Genomic DNA, 19,940 nt, shown 5'->3' with positions numbered 1-19,940 from the left:
TATTATGCAGATGAAGAAGCTGTGGCTGTGAAAGGTTAACTCTCTCCAAAAGAAGTAAACATTAAAAAAAAATTTTTTTAAAGGGGATCCTGGGTGGCTCAGTCAGTTAAGTGTCCGACTTTGGCTCAGGTCATGATCTTGCAGATTGTGAGTTTGAGCCCTGCATCAGGCTCTGTGCTGAGAGCCTGGAACCTGCTTCAGATTCTGTGTCTCCCTCTCTCTCTCTGTGCCCCCACCACCACCCCCACTCTCACTCTGTCTCTTTCTGTCTCAAAAATAAATAGGCATTTTTGAAAATTAAAAAAAAAGAAAGGTTAAATAAGTTGTTACAAATTATTACTTGTAGGTGGGAGAGGCCTCACACTCTAGAACTTCTCTGGGTGACCACTGGATGTCCATGGAAAGCATTCTGGTCCATGGTTTTGGAATTAAAATTCTATTATGTAACTAATCCTTGGAACATTGTGTTGACTGTTTCAGTCTTCTTTTGTTGTCTTGTTTTGTTGCTTTTCGAATGAGTAGATTTCAACAAAGTAGCTAGATATTTACCCTTCAAGTTAGAACCGAAACTCGTAGGAGTTCCCTGTCATTACTATAAGAATTTACCACAACTGGGTAGCTGAAAAAAAAAAAACAAAAAAAACAGGCATTTATTCTCTGACAATTCTGGAAGCCTGAGTCAGGAGTCAGTGTCATTGAACTGAAATGAAGGTGAAATGAAATGAAACTCCCCTTTCGGGCCTCTGGGAAGAATGCCTTTCCTGCCAGCTTCTGATGTCCATCAGGATTCTCTGTCTTGTGGCTTACCTTCTCTGTCTGTCTTCTCCTGCCTGTGACCATCTTCTCAAGCTATAGGTAGTTGCATTTATTGCCCTCCTAGACAACCCAGGATAATCTCCTTCTCTTAACATCCTGGACTGAATCACATGTTTGCTATGTCCTGAAGGGCACAAACTATGTCTTGCTCCTTTTGGTTTCTCTTGGGTGAGCCCAGCACAGGGCTTGGTGCATAGTAAGCATTCAATAAATGTCAGTCTTTGTTGAATTGAGTCCCTCTGTACTGTGACAAGAAATATATGATGGGTTTCTTTTCTGCTGCTCACGTATTCTATTTTAGCTGATACTGCGGGAAAGCTAATCTTGGCCTGGATATTTCCTTTTAATCTGAATACCATTGAAGTAGCAGAAGATGTCAAACAAAAAGTAGTTATTTAAGACTGAAGCGTTTACTCATTCAAATTCATTTCTCCATTTCTATTCCAACTACTTGCAATATCGTGACTCTTTCCAAAAAAGACGTTGTGTGCATGCATGTGTGTGGTGTGTGTGTGTGTGCACATGTGGGGGGTGTGTGTGTGTGTGTGTGTGTGTGTGTGTGTGTGTGCATAAGAAATACAGCAAGTACATTTGAGCTTGAAAAAGGCCTCATAACAAATCTTATCTTTAATTCCCTTTCCATTTCTTTCTGATCTGAAGAAGCACCAGGATGGGTAGGCTCTAGTGGCTGAGATCCATTAATCATGTTGCTAGAAAGGACATGACATCAGCCATGTGAGTTCTTTGAGTTGTATTAATTACAGGAGTCATTGCTCTGCCCCAGCTCAACACCAGAGCTCCGCTATTTGTCATCCACAATGAGAATTCAAACGCAGCCTCGTCAGATGCTTCGTCAGAACCATCTAATTAAAGCCTGTGATATGGAAGCATGTGCAGAAGTTGGTCAGTGGGAAGAGCTCTAGGATAAATTACTTTGGCTCAAAGAATATTAATATCGCTTCTCTGGCTAGAGACATATTTGTGATGGTGGCGATAGAATAAATTAAAGATAAAAGCCATCACTGCTTTAGATCTTTTATCATGGGCTCAGTATGTTTTTTATTTGCTACATTGATGAGTAGGATGTTAAGATAATCGGAGAGCAGAAACCTAGAGTCAAGGCATATTTCAGAGTGATTTAAGTAGACTGATTTGCTTTTAACACGGACAAGGTTTAAGTTATAAAAGGAAGTTGATAAATTATGGCCAAACATCTTGATAGGTTTTCACAAACAGAAAATACCCATTCAGTTAGCACCCATATCAATAAATTAAATCAGCCTACCAGAACCCCTCCCCCATTTTTAGCCCTTTTTCTAGCCACTACCTCCTTCCTCTCAATGAGCATTGTCTTGACTTCTAACCTCATAAATTTATTTGAGGCTGACATTATTTTGGGGGTGTATAAATGCAGGCCAAGTAAAAACATGAAGTAAGTATTCAGACGGCTTAGGATGTGACATCCCCTGAGAAGTAAAAATAGTTTGTGAATCGGGAGTTGGTTTTGGTTTTCATGAAGCAGGGAGCATACAAGGAGTTGGCAAAGAAGAAAAGAGATCTGGGTCATGGCAGGATAGAATGATTCTTTTAGAGGACAGATGGCAAAGCATATTCTGGGTAGTTTGGGAATCACTTTAGGAGCCCATATGTGGTCCTTTTGATAAACTGTAGGTATTGCAAATGTGAAGGTAGCTACGACCCGTTGATGGCAGGTCGTCCAAAACAGTATTCAGAGAGTGTGACTATTTTAACTGAAATAATAGAGCATTAGCTGTTAAATAAGGCTAGGGAGAAAACAGCTAGGGGTAGAAGACCAAGTGTGCTATCTGAATGCCAAGGGTAGTTGACCTTTGGTGACGGATGCCATTGGTTCTTGTTCTTGAACACAGCACCTGAACTGGGCGGGCCCTGGGGCCCTGGGTGTGAGTGGGAGAGAGGTGAGGGGGGACTCCCCCACGGGAGAGAATAGTGAAGGTTCGGAGAGAGGAAAGTGAGTCATGCGAATCTGCATCCTGAAATCTGAGGTTTAACTCTTTTGAGAAGTGAGCAGCGGTCAATACTAAAAAGTCCAGAATGGCGAGATTCAAGAAGGGTTTGACGCATCCTTGCCAGATAGAGTTTCTGTGGGCTGGGGCTGGCAGCAGTGAGGACGTTGTTGGCCCAGAAAATATCCCCATAGCAGATGCGAGGGGACCACTCGAGCTTGCTCCCTACTGCGCATGAAGTATATAAGGCAACTTCTCTAGGTGAACTATTGCATATATTCACACCCTTTTGTGCACACAACAATCCCATTGTTCCTTTTCCTTAAGAAAGTGTGTTCGGGACTTCTACTTTGTTGAGGAATACGTGGGAATAACAGGCAAATGTAATTGGATATGTTGCAGGTGCGCCATGTGATAATTTGAGTCACAGACACGCTGTGGTAAGATTACCGAGATCAGATAATCGGATAATTAACATATCTATCACCTCACGCCGTCGGCTGTGTGTGTGTGTGTGTGTGTGTGTGTGTGTGTGTGTGTGTGTGTGGTGAGAACATTTAAGGCCTACTCTAGGCAGCTTTCAAGTATACAACATATTATTAACTATCGTTACTCTACCGTATCTTAGATCCTAGGGACTTATTCTCCTTAGAACGGAAAATTCATGCCCTTTGAGCCACATGACCTCACACTTCATACTTAGGGTTTTTAAGGAGCTAACTAGCAGCAAGGTAATTGTACCATTTAAGAGTAATGCTTAGATTCTTTTTGGTAATTAGATGCTCCTTTGAAGCATTCTTGGCATTTATTCGAATACAGTTTGTTTAAGCCTCCTGTAAGAGCGGTGCCAGTTAATGCCATTCTTAAAAATACAAATCACAGCCCATTGAAACTGTCCCCGGGTCCGAAAGAAACATACCTATAGATGATTTAGTAAAAGCCTGAGTGTGGTCTGACGACTCTCTGTATTCTGGGTCTCAATATCGGGCTGATAAGCTTGTCAGACACGTTCTCTCGTTAACACCAGCTGTTTTATTCCCTATCACCAGGGAGGGAAACTAGTGGGGAGAAATACAAGCAGCATGACATATGACAAAGACCCTGCCATGTCCATAAGCAGTAACATGCCCGTTCACCTTTAAATGACTTTTGTACTGATTGTGTGGAAAGCTCTGTAAAAGTATATGGCTTTGGGGGCCCCTGGGCGGCTCAGTCAGAGTCTGACTTCAGCTCAGGTCACGATCTCACGGTTTGTGAGTTCGAGCCCCGCATCGGGCTCTGTGCTGATGGTGTAGATCTTGTCAGGGATTGTCTCTCTCCTCCTCTCTCACTCTTCCTCTCTCTCTGTGCCTCCCCAACTTGCGCGCGCGCTCTCTCTCTCAAAATAAAGAAATAAACTTAAAAAAAAGTATACAAAGCAGTTGGCTTTTCTGCTCTGTGGTCTGAGTTATATAGGGTAGTTGTAGGTGGTTAGCAGTAGGGTGTCAATGTCTAAGTTTCAAAGAAAAGGTTATGAGACCAGACACATTCCTGTATTCAGATTTCCATCGGCATGTGGTTTGTTCTTTAGAATCAGTGGGAACGTGGAGCTCATTTATTCACAAAGAAGAGAAGATATGGCATAATGAGGTCCCATGTCTCAAGATCTGCAATTGCATATCTGAAAATAATTACCTTACTTGTTAAATTTTATCAACAAGTCACCAGTTCAAGCAATCCAACATCAAACTTGATTGGCAGGATTCATGATAATGTTGAGCCAACATCTCTGCACACAGAAAATGCTGAAAGATCAGTTTAAGACATAGGAATATAAATTATGTGGATGAAAATTTGAAATGGAAACTATGCTGTAAAGCCAATTCTGGCTATAAAAAACGGGAGAGCAGTTGTACTATCTTGTTTGCTACAGAAACATTGGCAAAAACCACTTTTGAGCCCAGAGATTCACAAACTCTTGCTTGAGATTGTAGTTTAGAGAAATGTAATTTCTTATTTATATCAAGTAGTATATCAACTAAAGTTTGGTCAGAGAAGCAGAACCACTAAGATATATATGATATATATATATTGTGTATTAATACATTCATTATGAATCATATAATACTTCATAGTAAAATATATGATATATAACATGTACTACATGACATATAATGTGTAAAATACATAATTCTATATAACATGTAATTCTTACATATAAATATTTATAATATGTAATACATAACATGAACATTATTATTCTATAATTATGTAATATATAATAATTATATTGTATTGTAATTATAGAATTATATGATAATTATTGAATAATATAATTATTATAATGATATTATGATAATAATTATATTATATTAATATGTTATATGTTATACACAAATATGTGGTAAAATATACAGGTATATTATCTTGCCTTATGTTATCTTATATTTATTATATTATATATTATATTTATTATATGACATTACATTACATTGCATTGCATTGCATTGCATTACATTAATTACATTACATTACATTACATTACATTACATTATATGAAAGGATATAGTACAAGGATTTAACCTCACACAATTACAAGTGCCAGTCAAGCAATCTGTGTACAGCTATTATTATCTTCATACCTTGTCTGAGGCTGGAGTTGGCTTTTGCAAGACAGGCAGTCAGGAAGGAAAGATGGGTAGAAAGCGGAAGAAAGAGGAGACAAAACTTGAGCTGGACCCTGGGTTGGTCTCTCAACAGCTACATCCTCAACATTGTGGATGTCCTGTGGGAAAACATGGCACTCTGTCTCACAGAACTAAAATGTGTACCTGGGCCAGGGCTTGGAGAAGCTCAGGGAGGACCCAGGGCGAGGTGGAGGGAGCACCTGCAGGCCCGGCTGTGCTCCATTCCAATGAGATGAGCCAGGAGGGCAGCAAACGCAAGTGTGAGCCACAAAAACACCCAGCACACATGTGGTTGCTGCTTCAATTTCACCTTCCAAATCTTGCACAAAATGTCTCTTTCATTCTACCCTAATGGTAAAGGCACTGAGAAGGGAATTCTGGAAAAATGGTCTCATTAGGTTGATATGTTGTAAGGCCACCACAGTCCACACCTTGTCACTTTGGCACCCACCCACACTCTTTAACAGACTTAAAATCCAAATAGCAGAGCCAGACTTCCACCTAACAGACTACAAGAGTCCCGTGCACAGTAGAAAACATGCTGATCTTTTCCCCAAGGAAGGATGCAAAGCCTCTTGACTATTTTGGGGTGATGCTCACTTTTCTAAGTCATACCCTTTGATATCCAGTAATACTGAAATACAGAGTCTAACTTTTAACACAATTTATGATAGATGGTAGGCAGACTGAAGAGCAGGTGAAAAATTTTTGTTAGTATCTACAAACATTATTAATATTAAAATGAGAAATGCTTATAAGTATTACGTTCTCCTTTCTGCAACTAGTCATGTGCTCATGGCTCATACATACAACTGCCTTTCTCTACTGCCCAGCCCATGTCTCCTTTGCCTTCAGCAAGCTCTGGTTTCCTTCTAAGGGGTTTGGGACATCGAGTCCTTCATGTATTGGATTGCTGTAGTTTTTCATGAATTTAAATCACAGGATGCAGGGGGAGTTGCAGGGCTCCCGAGGACATCTCCTGTATTTGTCAGATGAATAGCTGTGTAGCGGGTTCCAGAGGTTGTGTCGATTCCCTGCAGCAGTGAAACCACATTTGGCAAAACAGCTGAAATTGGAGTCATTAGCTGAATCAGCTTATGGTAATCCTTATCATCGTCTGAGTTTCACGTCTTCTGCCCAGGCCCAATGGGTAAATGAATGGGGGTATGGTCACCACTCTGATGTCTTTGGAGTCCTTGATGGTGACATTAATGTCTGCAATCCTTTTTGGAATGTGGTATCACTTTTGGTTCATTTAGATAGGCAGAGCCTGTCCCAGTGACTTCTAAGTAGCCTTTTCTACCATAATTGCCCTCGCTCTACAGGCAAGAATTTTGGGAGTGGTTTAGCTTGGTGGTTATGGCTCTGGATCTCTCATAAGGTAATAACAGTCAAATGTTGGCCAGGGCTTCAGTGACCTGAGAGCTTGACTGGGTTTGGGGGAATCTACTCTAATCAAGATAGCGTGGTGATGGTTAAAAGTATCAGCACAGATCAATTGAATGAATGGAGTCCAGAAATAGAACTACATACATATGGTCAAATAATTTTTGGCTAATTGACCAACTCAGCTCAATGGGAAAAATCAATAGTATTGGAAATACTGGATCTCGACATGAAAGAAAAATGAATATTAACCTTTATTTCCTACCATACCTCCAAATTAACTCAAAATGTCTTATAGACCTACATGTAACTGTCAAAACTATAAAACTCCTAGAAGAAATCGATAATAATATTTGTAATCTTCTGATAGGCAAATGTTTCTTAGGATACAAAAAGCATGAGCCATTAAGGAGAAGTTGAGAAATCAGATTTTTATCAAAATGAAAAGCGTTTTTAAGGAAAAGGAAAGAGTAAGCCACAGAATGGAGAAAATATTCACAGTAGATATATGTAACAAAGGATTTACATTCTGAATTTATGAAGAACTGGTAAAACTCAAGAAGTCCGTCAACCCTGTAAGAAGTAGAAGATATTTAAACAGATATTTTGCAGAAGAAGATAAATGGCAAATAAGCGCATAAAAATATTGAACATCTTTACTTATGAGGGAAATCTTAATAAGATACAACCCCACATCCATTAGAACGGATAAAGATGGAAAGACTGACAATACCAGATGTTCGCGATGATGTAATAGAGCTGGAACTCTTAGACACTGGTGGGAATTAAAAGTGCTATAGTCACGGAAAATAATTTGGCAGTTTCAGAAAAAGGTTAAATATATACTTACGATATGACCCAGCTTTTTTCATGTATTAACTATGTATTTACTCAAGAGAAATGATAATATAGGTCCGTACAAAAACTTGAATGCCAACGTTTATAGCAGCTTTACTTGTGATGGAAACAACCCAAATGTCCGTCAACAGGTGATTGGATGAACACAGTTGGCGTATCCATATGATAAAACATGACTCAGCAATAAAAAGGAATATATTGCTGACAGAGCAACAGTGTGGAGCAGTCTCAAAATCATTATGCTGAGTGAAGGCAGCAGATGCAGTATGCACTACATGATTCCATTTGTGGAAAATTCTAGAACATGCAAACCAATGTATGGTGACGAAAAACCCAGATAAATGGCTGCCTAATGCCAGGGTCTAAGGGCTTGAAGGGGGATGAGGAAGTGTTCTGTGTCTTGATTGTGGCAGTGATTCCACCATTCATACACTTCTCAAAACTCATGCAATTTACTGTAAATAAATTATACCTCAATAAAGTTGATTTACAAAAGGACCTGGTAAAAGGAACCCATTCCTCCATGTTTCCCAATCCTGTGAATTCTGAAAGAATGTTGAGAATCCTGTGAATTCTCAGAGAAGCCACGCTCAATGTCACTAACTTAGAATTCACTTTGTACCTGAGCTTTAGTGGCTGTGAAGGCAGCCTGGTAGGCCTCAGCTCTTCTGGGCACCGGAGGGGAAAAATCTCAACATAACAAGTATACTGTATTGTATTTCTCTTCATATCGCTCTGAGGTGGGCCCTAAACTATTACATTTATTTGGAGCTTTTTATCATACGGAATTTGTTTTTCTTCCGCACTTCCCGCGCACGTATTTCGTGGGCTAAGATCAGAATGCGGTGTGTGCACGCATGTTCTGTTTAAAGTTTCTTTCAGTGTGCACGTGGGAGGAGAGTTTTTAAGTGGTAGAGATGATCTGAAACGTGAGCTAGCTTAACTTGTGAAAATCAGCCTTCCTGTAGAGAGAGAGAAGGATGTCATAGAGAGAGTAAAAGTTAGGGAGACACCAACACAAACTGGTCAGGTGCCATAGCTTCTAATTTGTAGTGGAGAGGGTTGGGACTGCTGAGCAGAGACTACTAAACTCAATCCTCTATAAAATGATAGAGAAAAGGACAATAATAGAGGGGAAGTGAGTGGTAAAAATCAGCACAGGGACCAAGCCTCCAAGGGCCAGTACAACAGGGTACAGACTTGGGTGAGTGGTGGTGAGGCTGATAGGAGACGTCCTCAGGGTGATTCTCAGATACAAGTCGGACTCTCTCATCCTGGAATTGTTTACAGACCAGTCTTCAAACTGAAACAAGCAGCCATGGCTGATCTCTGGTCCCCTATTACTGCTTTAGTTTTCCCTCCCTTACATATTGATGATCATTTGTTCTGTGTCTGCCTTTACACCCTGGGGTTTCATCTCCTTGAGGGCAGGGATTGCGTCTTACATATTTTTTTTAAAGTTCATTTATTTATTTTTGAGAGAGAGAGACAGAGTGAGCCAGGGAGGGGCAGAAAGAAAGGGAGAGAGAGGATCCCAAGCAGACTCCACACTGTCAGCACAGAGCCTGGTGTGGGGCTCAAACTCACAAACCATGAGATCATGATCTGAGCTGAAGTCAAGGGTTGGGCACGTAACTGACTGAGGCACCCAGGCGCCCTGTGTCTTACATTTTTTAAAATCACTATACACATTGTCTACCTGTGTGCCTGGCGCATAGGAGACCCTCAGTAAGTCTCCTAAATAAATGAATGAATGATTAGTGTTTTATATATACACATATATGTGCATACGTATGTATGTTATAGACGACATAGATCTGATTTACATTCTATTATCTGTTTTGGGTAACTGTTTTTGTGCAACTGCTTTATGGTTCTGCAATACATGCTTTTCTTTTACTAAAGATGTGAATTTTACTACTTATTAATAAAGGTAATTACTCTTGTAGCATTATTTTTCAAGAGAAAATTGACTTCCCCTTTATGTAGCATTTACCTCCAAGCTTATTAGAATGAGCTTGATAATTTTCATAGATTGTCCCCACTTCCTTCAAATATAGCAAAGTACTTTTTCATCATCGTATTTTCTGATAGTTTGAACTTAGTATAAAATTAAACTGTCAAGAAATCAAGCGACGCGACAATCTTAAAATCATCATTGAACGAAAATGATTGCATCAGAGTCATCTGTCTTTGGTTCCTGACTTGCCAAGTGATATTTCAGAATGAATTGTTCATTTAATTATTAAAATTTAAAGTCCAGTCGTGAGAAAATTTTAATGTCAATTGTCATATTTAATTGTCCCTAAAACAAAAGTGAATACTTGTCAGCTTTTTTTTTAAGTCAAAAGATCTTCCAGAAATATTAGTAGCTGTCAAAAATGAATGTTTCTTGCAAAACAGCTATTATTTATAGCGTCAAAGAGAGTTGTCTCATTTCTTCCCCGAGTTATTTCAAGATACAGGAATGATAGATAACAGACAAAATGACAAAGAATACAATTAAAATCCTAACCTGTTCTAACTGGTAAATTCCAACAAAAAGCACTATGTTCTTTTTATCTGCCTCTAAAAGACCCCTATTAACTCAATTAGCTTGAGTGATTTCTTCATCTGTTTGAGATTAAATGAAGGCCATTACCACACAAAATTATCTTGAAATCTTAGCTGACACTGTCTGACGTCCTCTTTATGTAAAATACTTGTGATAATTTATCCTGGGACCGAAAACTCTTTAAAAGAAAGCTAAAACATCACTTAACCACAAAATAAGTAATTAAAGCCATATAATATAAATAATCAATATCAGTAATTAAAGCAATATAAGTAATCATTATAAGTAATTGTTTCGGATGAAAACAGGTTTGCTAAACTGCATCTATTATACCTGTCCCAATATGCCTGGGTTGGATGCTCATAACCAGTCGACTATTTGACATTTACACATTAAGGCCTTGCAAGCCTATTTGACTAAATGCATCTTTTAAATTTCTCTGTCGCCCTATCTCTTCCCCTCTAGTTGGCCACCTTCCTACCAGCAAATGCCAACACCCTCTATCAAGTGCTTCCAGCCAGAAATCTCGGCGATGTCTTCGGTTCCTCTCTCCCTCCTCCTTGCTATGCCTCCATCACAACCAACAGGTGACCAATGTCCCACCCCGGCCACTTCTCTTGGTGCCCGGCCACCTCCTAATCCAGGCCTCCGGGCGACTCACTGGGATGCTAAATCCCGACTCTTGCTGCTGTCCTCTTTGCTTCCCCGAAGCCATCTTTACACAGCTTTCTTACTTAAAAAAGTAAACCACATCATGCTGTTCCTTCATGTAAAACCTGGGAGCGGATGTCCATTGCTCTCGAAAACAGTTCAAACACTGTATGAGCCTACAATGCCCTGCATGATTCAGCATTTACTTACCTGCCCATTTTCTGTCTTATCCTTTTACGCCGGGTTCACACTGCCCTCCGCTCAGCTGCCCAAACACACGTGCTTTTTCGCCTGTGAGGCCTTTGCACGCATTTCTTTTGCCCCAAGTACCCTTCCTGGACTCTGACTAGGTCTTCCTCTTACTTGTATGCCAGGTTTAACAGCAAGTAAGATGAATGAGTAAAGGGAATAATTTGACAAGAAGTAAGATGGGGAAAGACTATGTGCCAGCCACTCTGCCTGGCACCCAGGAAATGGCTACGTCTGAGTCTATATTTATCATTTTTATGTAAATCGCTATCAAATGCACCTACATATCGCCAGACACTACCGCCCCATATTCCACTAAATAATGTGGGACTAAAGATCGATATGGCCATTGTCAAAAGACTTTCAGATCACATTTGAAACACAAATCTTCTCTTAAGTTTGATTGAAGCAAAATATTCACTCAAGTAGGAAAAATGTGAACCTGCTAGAGAACTGACTTTGTTTTGCATACAGTACAACGTGCTGGCTCTGGATAATTTGAAGTCCAAGGTGGGCTGAACATCACAGCATCACAGATGGATATTTTACTCACTCATTCTTTCAACAGATACAGCATTTACACATGTATGTATGATATATAATGCTATGTAGATGTTTAGTATAATTTACTTAAGAAAAATTCTCAAAAATCTAGGCAGGTTGTTAGTTTTCGTCATCAGATTTTTGAGGACTTGTTTTTGATAAAAATATCTTTGAATAAATATTTAATCTCATTTGGACAAAATCAATGGTAGACTTTTTTTTTAAGTGTATTTATTTATTTTGAGAGAGTGATTGTGGAGAAGGGACAGAGAGGGAGAGAGAGAGAGACAGAGAATCCCAGGCAGGCTCTGAGCTGTCAGCATGGAGCCTGACGCGGGGCTCTATCTCATGAACTCTGAGACCGTGCCCTGAGCCGAAACAAAGAGTCTGGCGCTTAGCCGACTGAGCCACTCGAGAGAGACGCCTCTAAATGATAGACATTTTAAAATAAAACGCTGGATATTATGCAATTATTAAATGGATTGAAAAGTAGCAGTTGATTTTGAAAGTGAAATTTATGGTTTATGATAATCTGTGAAAGCTATGTATCTACATGTGATGAATTTTAAGCACTTAGGCATCACTTTTAGATGAACTTTGTATAAACTGTTCCCGCATATTATTAAATTAATTTAATAAACATTGGTCAGGTGTGTATAAATTGCTTCAGGAAAACTTAATTTGATGTATTACTGTAAATACATCAGGCAACGGTTTCCAAATAAGATTTCGGAACACTGTGTTTATCAAATTATATTCATTACTCTTAGAGGAAAAAAGATTAGTTTTCTGGTGTGAATTTCCAAATACTAATTAGAAGAGATTTATTATGAACTTAATACATGCGAAATTACGCGTCAGTACAGAGCCAGAGTTAAGGACAAGTTCAGAGAAAGCTTTCCTTCCCAAGAATATAGGCTGTCATCCTATTGGGGATGGTGGGATAAAGGTGTCTCTATATTTCTTAATATGACAATAAACCCAGTGACTTTCCAGTTCTTACCAAGTACAGAAGAAGTGGCTGAGAGGCAGAGTCCTTTGAAGTAGGTGGTTACACTGTGTGGTAGAAGCAAATCACCTCTTGTTTGTAATACAGAGATTAGACAGTATTCTATGGTTATTGGAGCATTCCTAGATCTGGGTCTAAAATGGGAGATGGATAGATATGTAGCGTGTTTTTTTTTCCCCCTTCAAAAAGTAGCCTTTGTGAGAAACGAATGCAAAATTTTAATGGCAGATAATCTAGTGTCTTCAGGTCTTATCAACTAACAAAAGGCTTCATTTCCATTTCTAGACACACATGTGAGTATTGGCACACTCTAAGAGTTCAGAAAACTAATTTCACGAAGAAATGATCAACAGATAAGTATCAAGGTCAAGTCCGATACAAAAATTATTAACAGAAAAGAAGAGAATGAGGAGTAGAATGATTCCTTGCAGTCAAAAACATGCTGGTCCAGAGGGACTTCAGGATTGCAAATAAGTTTGTGTTCAGTTCACTTCACTGAACAGACAACTTTACCATATCACTTTAACAGTCAAAGAGTAAGTCTGTTTATAAGTGTCTCTCCTAAGTTTGGTGCAGAACAGCCCCTGTGGTTTATGTGTGTTAACAGGGTGGTGGAGGACGGAGATGGGGTAGATGATGATTCTAGTCTCTAAAGTAACAACACCAGAGCACGAGTATATCGTGCCATTAGATTGACTGAAATCTGAGGGTGTTTTTGAGTTGAGCAATTCATAACATCTTTCTGGCCTGCATGCCATGACTTATCCAACCTGTGAACTGTGCTCTGCCTGGAAACTTAGCTCAGTGTCAATTGCTCTTTACCCCTTGCAGATGGAGAAAATAATCATACAACCAGAAAAAAAATGCCAGAAAGTCATCCCTATAAGGCTATTCAAAGCTGAAACCCACCATGCCAAAATGAGCTAAAGGACAGTAAGAGATGTTGCAAGTCAATGCTCTGTGTTTGTGTTAGGCTTAGGAAATTCTTGCTAAGCCCTCTCTTATCTTGACTCAGCCGTTTCATGTACTTGAGTCTGAATCTTGAATACCCTGTCCTTGCTTCAGTAATTCTCAAGATGCTCAGACACAAGTCATAGAAATATCATTTGAATGACATTTCTGTAAGATAAAGGTTATTTCTTGACTTAGATAACCCCCAAAAGAAATCAGTGGCTCTGTTAGTTTCACGCAAGGTTTGAATGAGAAGCTCAAATGATGATGGCTCGTCACGGCAGTGGTTTTTCTGTCTTTTGTTGCTACATCTGCCATGTTAGTTGCTTTATGAGGCCAGCTCTTTCCATGTACTGGGCGAGAAGGCCATCAATAATGACAGTATTAGTGTTTCCCCATCAGAGAAACTCTGGATAAATGTATGCGTCTCTTTCTTTAAAAAAAAATTTTTTTTAATGTTTACTTATTTTTGAGAGGGAGAGAGACAGAGTCTGAGATGGAGAGGGGCAGAGAGAGAGGGAGACACAGAATCTGAAGCAGGCTCCAGGCTCTGAGCTGTCAGCACAAAGCCCAATTCAGGGCTTGATCTTACAAGCTATGGGATCATGACCTGAGCTGAAGTCGGATGCTCAACAGACTGAGCCACCCAGGTGCCCCTATATGTATCTCTTTCTTAATGACTCCAGTCAAGATTCTGGTGACTCTGATAAGCCTAGCTTGGAACATATAACTACCCTTGATTCAATTACTAGACACCCAATTACTATATATTATCTGATTCAATTACTACTGGCCAAACATAGATCCCCAGCCACATGTGGATCTGGAGCATGGCGTTGTCAGTTTCAAACAGGATTACATGGACCAGGGGTGGAGACGAGGTGGCTTTTAAAGGAGAATGAGAAATTTTATTCCCAGAATAAGGAAGAAAAGATGGTGGAGAAAGGAGCAAACAAAATTTCCTCTAAAACATCCATAATGAAAGCAGCATAAGCATATTTTTGCAAATTTTTACAATTTTACACATTTTCATAGGGTTACTATTTTGTAGTTTGGGGAACCCGAGTGGGATTTTTGCTTCTATACAGACGGTCAACAGCAATAACAAAACTGCAATAGAGAGAAACGTGACAAGTTGTCAATCTCCATACCGTTTAGTCTTATTTTACCAATACTATTTTTTTATTTAGAGCTTCCAAATGCAAGTTGTTGATTTATCTGTTTATGTCTCCAATATAGCATGAGACATATATTAGGCAATCATGTGATAAACTTGATCTATTTAGACACATGTAATGGATGGCTGTATTCACAAAACTATTGCTTTGTTTCAGGCTGGAGTTCACTTATGAGTAATTGCCGCATCCTCACTTGGCTTCCTGCTCTATATGTCATTCCATACCTGCATTAGGGATGACTCTTAGGCATTTCCAGAAACTTGTGGCTGAGTAGAAAAGACACAAAAACAGAAACTCATCTTAAAAATTCCCATTTCTCTTCTATGGTCCTTGTAAGACATTCAGTTTATCTTTTGGGCATTTTAATTACAATGGCCAAGTTTCCTAAACTAATAATTTAATTCCCAGGGAACCTTTGTTTCGCAACAGCTCTTTTTTAAAACAAACAACAAATAAGGAGAATATTTTAAGTTTTAGAAGACAATTATGATAGCAATTGGTCTTTCTCGAGATGCATAACCTGAAATTTAATCCATGTCTGAGTTATGGTTAGATCCTAAGACTCCAAGTAATATTTTGGGTTAGTAAATTACAATGATTTGTGGAGATGTCTAGAATAGCTCACTCCTGTTGATAGTTTGAGACTAGAGTTAGGTTAGTTGAGATTAGAAGTAGAAATATTCAGGGGCTCCTGGGTGGCTCAGTCGGTTAAGCGTCACACTTCAGCTCAGGTCATGATCTCACAGTTCGTGAGTTCGAGCCCCACGTCAGGCTATGTGCTGACAGCTTAGAGCCTGGAGCCTGCTTCCGGTTCTGTGTCTCCCTCTCTCTCTCTGCTCCTCCCCTGCTCATGCTCTGTCTCTCTCTCCTTCAAAAATAAATAAAAACGTTAAAAAAATTTTTTTAAAAAATAGAAATATTCTGAGATGAAAATGCTGGACATCCTCAGGATATTCACTGAAAATTATGGGGTCATTTAAAGATACTTTATGAAGTCACTGAAGTCTATATGGATTGTTCAAATATTCTTGTCCTGTAAGTTAATAGAAGGGATCCAGGGTTAGAATTAAGAAGCCAGGGTTTGTAGGCTCATATTTTCATTTTACTTGACTACAGTTTGATGTTCAATTCTCCAATCTCCATATCTAATACAGGGTTAAAAATATTAACTGTCTCTAATTCCTTTCCAGTGAAGATAAAAGAGATACTTTTCAATACAGCACCATATGCTACACACAAACCAACCTCCAAAGAGGAGAACTCACCTAATCCAAAATTAATTGAGTAGACTATGACTTGTGAGATTTACTTTGACTCAAAGTTTTACTTCACGATTGACAAAGATTCTAAGATTCTTCCTTCCTTCCTTCCTTCCTTCCTTCCTTCCTTCCTTCCTTCCTTCCTTCCTTCCTTTTCTCCTTCTTTTCCTTCCTCTCCTCCTCCTCCTCCTTCTTCTTTGCAAAATGCCTATAGAAGTTACCTCACTCAGAAAAGCATAATATCCCTTTTGATCTCCCAAAGGTAGTTACATGTCTATGTAAGTCATGCTTTATCTACTAGTCAGAAGGAAAATATGAATTTTCCTATTTGAGGACAGGTTACTGTACACCTGGAGTTAAGTTTTCACGTCTCTCCTACTGGCTACTCCTCAGATGTCATTATTTGTCTGTCTATTGACAAAGAAGTAAAGAACTCTTTCTTCTCATTCCTTAATCATTTATCAACAACACCAGTTAGAACAGCAATGTCCTGGATTGAAGAGGTCAGCTCTTTCTTTGTCTCCATGTTCCTCTGCTTCAATTGTATCCCATACCACCATTTTTGATAAGCAGAATTTGATGATAATAATAATTGTGATCAGAACTTTCCTCCAGATCTTACATCTTTACCACTATGGAAAACATCAACTACACCGAAAGTTCAGGGATTCTGAGTTTTCTGCCAACCTCACTGCCTTTTTTTTTTTTTTTTTTTGCTGTGAAGGGGAAAGCCTTTTAGTGCTAATATAGCTTTCTGGGAAATAACAGATCAGAATACTCATTTCTGGCTATTGTTGTATCAAATATTCAAAATACTCCTGGGAGTAAGGACTATTTAAAAAATACAAGACATAACCTTAATTTATTGTGCGTATATAGGACCAAGCACCTCACAACATGAAAACACACACTTCTCAAGAACACATGAACATATAATAAAAATGACAATATAATAAGTTAACAAGGAAAATCACAACAGATTTTTAAAAAATCAGTGCCCTACATTGTGTTCTTTTACTACAGAAGAATTTCAATTATTAATCAAGAACCAAAAGGTAAGTAGAAAACTCCCTATATTTTGAAATTAAAATCATACGTGTATATAATTGTGATCGAAAGAAGAGATTTTAATTGAACTTAAAATGCCTAGGACTGAGCCAACCATAAAAGTAACAGGTCATAAAAATGTGGAATGCAGCAAATATATACTTATAGCAAATATATACTTATATATATACAAGTATATACTTAAAGGGAAATTTGTAGGCTTAAATTTTATATAAGAAGAGGAGAAAGGGAAAAAAATAAAAATAACACAACCTGATAGATACGAAGAAAGTAGAACGGAAAATAAACATTTGATAGTGAGAACCAATAGGGTCATTAGTTGGTATTTCGAAAATGTAAATGTACCTTGAAAATATCAATGTTAATCAGGAAAATAGGAAGAAAAGAAGGCATAAATTGACAGGAAGAATAAACGATCTAGCCAAAGTTAAAAAACAATGCTAATACTATAACTCTGTCAAGAAAACACACCAGTGTTTCTCAACTTCAGCCCTATTGACATTTGAGATGAATGGTTCTTTGGTGTGTGTGTATATGTGTGTGTATGAGAGAGAGAGAGAGAGAGAGAGAGGAGGGGGAGCGGCCGTGAGCATCGTAGGGTGTTCACAAGCATCCTTGGCCTCTACCCACTCGTTGGAGCAGCACCCTCACCCCACCCACAGCTATGACAGCCAAAATCATTTACAGATACTGTCAAGTGCTCCCCAGGGGGCAAAATCACCTTTGGCTGAGAACCACTGACTTAGACAAAGCAGATGAATTCTTAGAAAAATCTAAGTAATCAAACTCTGTCAAGAAACAATAGAAAATTGAGCACCACACTTTAGTAACCATTAAAGAATTTGAATCGATGGTTAGGAATCTTCTCAGGAAGAAAACATCAGAGCTGGGGTTTCCTTTTCAAGGAACATACAAACCTTCCCAGATTACAGATTACCAAGGACTATTCCCCTATTCCTTCCATGAAGCTACTGTCATCTCAAGAAGAACAGTATGGGCAGGTTGGAAAAAGAAACAAAAATGTATAGACATATGGAAAAGAATGAATGAATGTCATTATTTGAAGATCATCCAGCTGCCCATTAGAACCTCAGATTCATCTTAAATAATTAGAAATAACAAGTTACCTGTCTCCTTATGAAATAAAATTACACAAGCCAGTTACATTACTATACATCAATAAAAGTCAGTTTGGAATGTGATATGCTAGCAGTAAAAAATAGCACTTAAAATCGCAGCAGAAAATATAAGGTAAAACTGAAAAAATGTAACTAAAATTGCATCAAGACCTATGTGGGGAAAATCATAAACTTTATTAGAAGATACTAACAGTGACATAATTAAAGAGATACATACACCATGGTGCTATTATGGAAACACCGTATCATTAAGATATAAAATCTTCCCACATTTTCCCCGCATCTTCAAGCCAATTTCTGTCAGAATTGCAATAGGGCTTGATTTGCAATTTTATAAGGAAGAACAATGGAAGAGCCACGATTCATTTGCTGAAGAAGAACATGGGTGAACTTCCCTATCAGCTTTCAAGAATTGTTATAGAGTTACCAAAATGAGAACAGCCTGCCTTGGCACCAAGGTCAACAGATTGAAAATGCACCAGAATCGAAGGCCTGGTGACACCTATGTGTATAAGGGAACTTGATCTGCCGGCAGTCGGTGGCATTGCTAATTTCTACGGAAAAAATGAAATCAATCTGATGCATCAAATCATACACAGAAATGAATTTCTGATACTTTAATAACCGAAATGTACAAAAGACATTTCAAAATGTTTAGAAATTAAAGAGATCTTTTTTTTATGTTTATGATTTTTATTCTTGCGGGGAGGGGGGGAGCATGGGAGCAGGGGAGGGGCAGAGAGGGAGACACAGAATCTGAAGCAGTTTCCAGGCTCTGAGCTGTGAGCTCAGAGCCCCATGTGGGGCTCCAACCCATGAACGTGAGGTCACGACCTGAGCCGAAGTCAGACATTTAATCAACTGAGCCACGCAGGTGTCCCAAGAGAAAGATCTTTATGACCTTTATGATCTTTATGATCTTTATGACCTCTCATTTTGGTAACTCTATAACAATTCTTGAAAGCTGATTTAAATTAAGGCAAAAAAGTTGCTAACCATAAAAGAAAATATTGACACATCTGATTGCATTAAAATTACTGACTTCTGTTCATCAAAAATAATAATAATAAGATTGACAAGCTGCATGTGTTGGAAGGTATTTTCAATATACAGCCAGTAAAAAATCACTATTCAGAATATATAAAGAGCATACACAAATCAATAAGCCTTATAGAAAAAAAGGGCAAAAAATATAAACAGGCATTTTATAGAAAAGGCAATATGAGTGGCCAAAAATACATGAAAATATGCCTCGCCTCATTAGTAATTACCAAACTAAAAATTTAAACCATTATGAGATACTAAATTGGTTGCTTAAAAATAAGACTTTTGGTAAATCATGAGTTGTTAATGATGTATAACAACAGTAAAACTTATGTACTACCAGTGGGAGTGCAAATTGGTACACCACTTTGAAAAAATGTGGCACCATCTTGTAAAGATAGTGTTTAAGATGGTGTTTAGAACATCCTAGTTTATAAACTCAGGGTTGGTTTCATGGGTGGTTATGGTATTCTTATGTTCTGTAGATTATGAATACGTCAGAAATAATTTTGTATATATCATGTATTATTTCATGATCCTTAAATATAGTATGATCTCGTGAGCCCAATATGGCTCTCTTTTTC

General features: G+C 38.5%; 1 long non-coding RNA gene across 1 annotated transcript in view; it reads left to right on the top strand.

Moving 5' to 3' along the window:
- Window positions 1-19,940, top strand: part of LOC147572115 (uncharacterized) — a 390,805-nt gene that overhangs the window by 164,969 nt on the left and 205,896 nt on the right. The gene's annotated exons all lie outside the window — the stretch shown is intronic.

The sequence above is a fragment of the Puma concolor genome, chromosome F2, assembly GCF_028749965.1.
Source record: "Puma concolor isolate L17-30 chromosome F2, mPumCon1.1.hap2, whole genome shotgun sequence".
Classification (NCBI taxonomy): domain Eukaryota; kingdom Metazoa; phylum Chordata; class Mammalia; order Carnivora; family Felidae; genus Puma; species Puma concolor.
The sequence above is the reverse complement of the archived record's forward strand: the minus strand, read 5'-3'. Positions and strand labels throughout refer to the sequence as shown.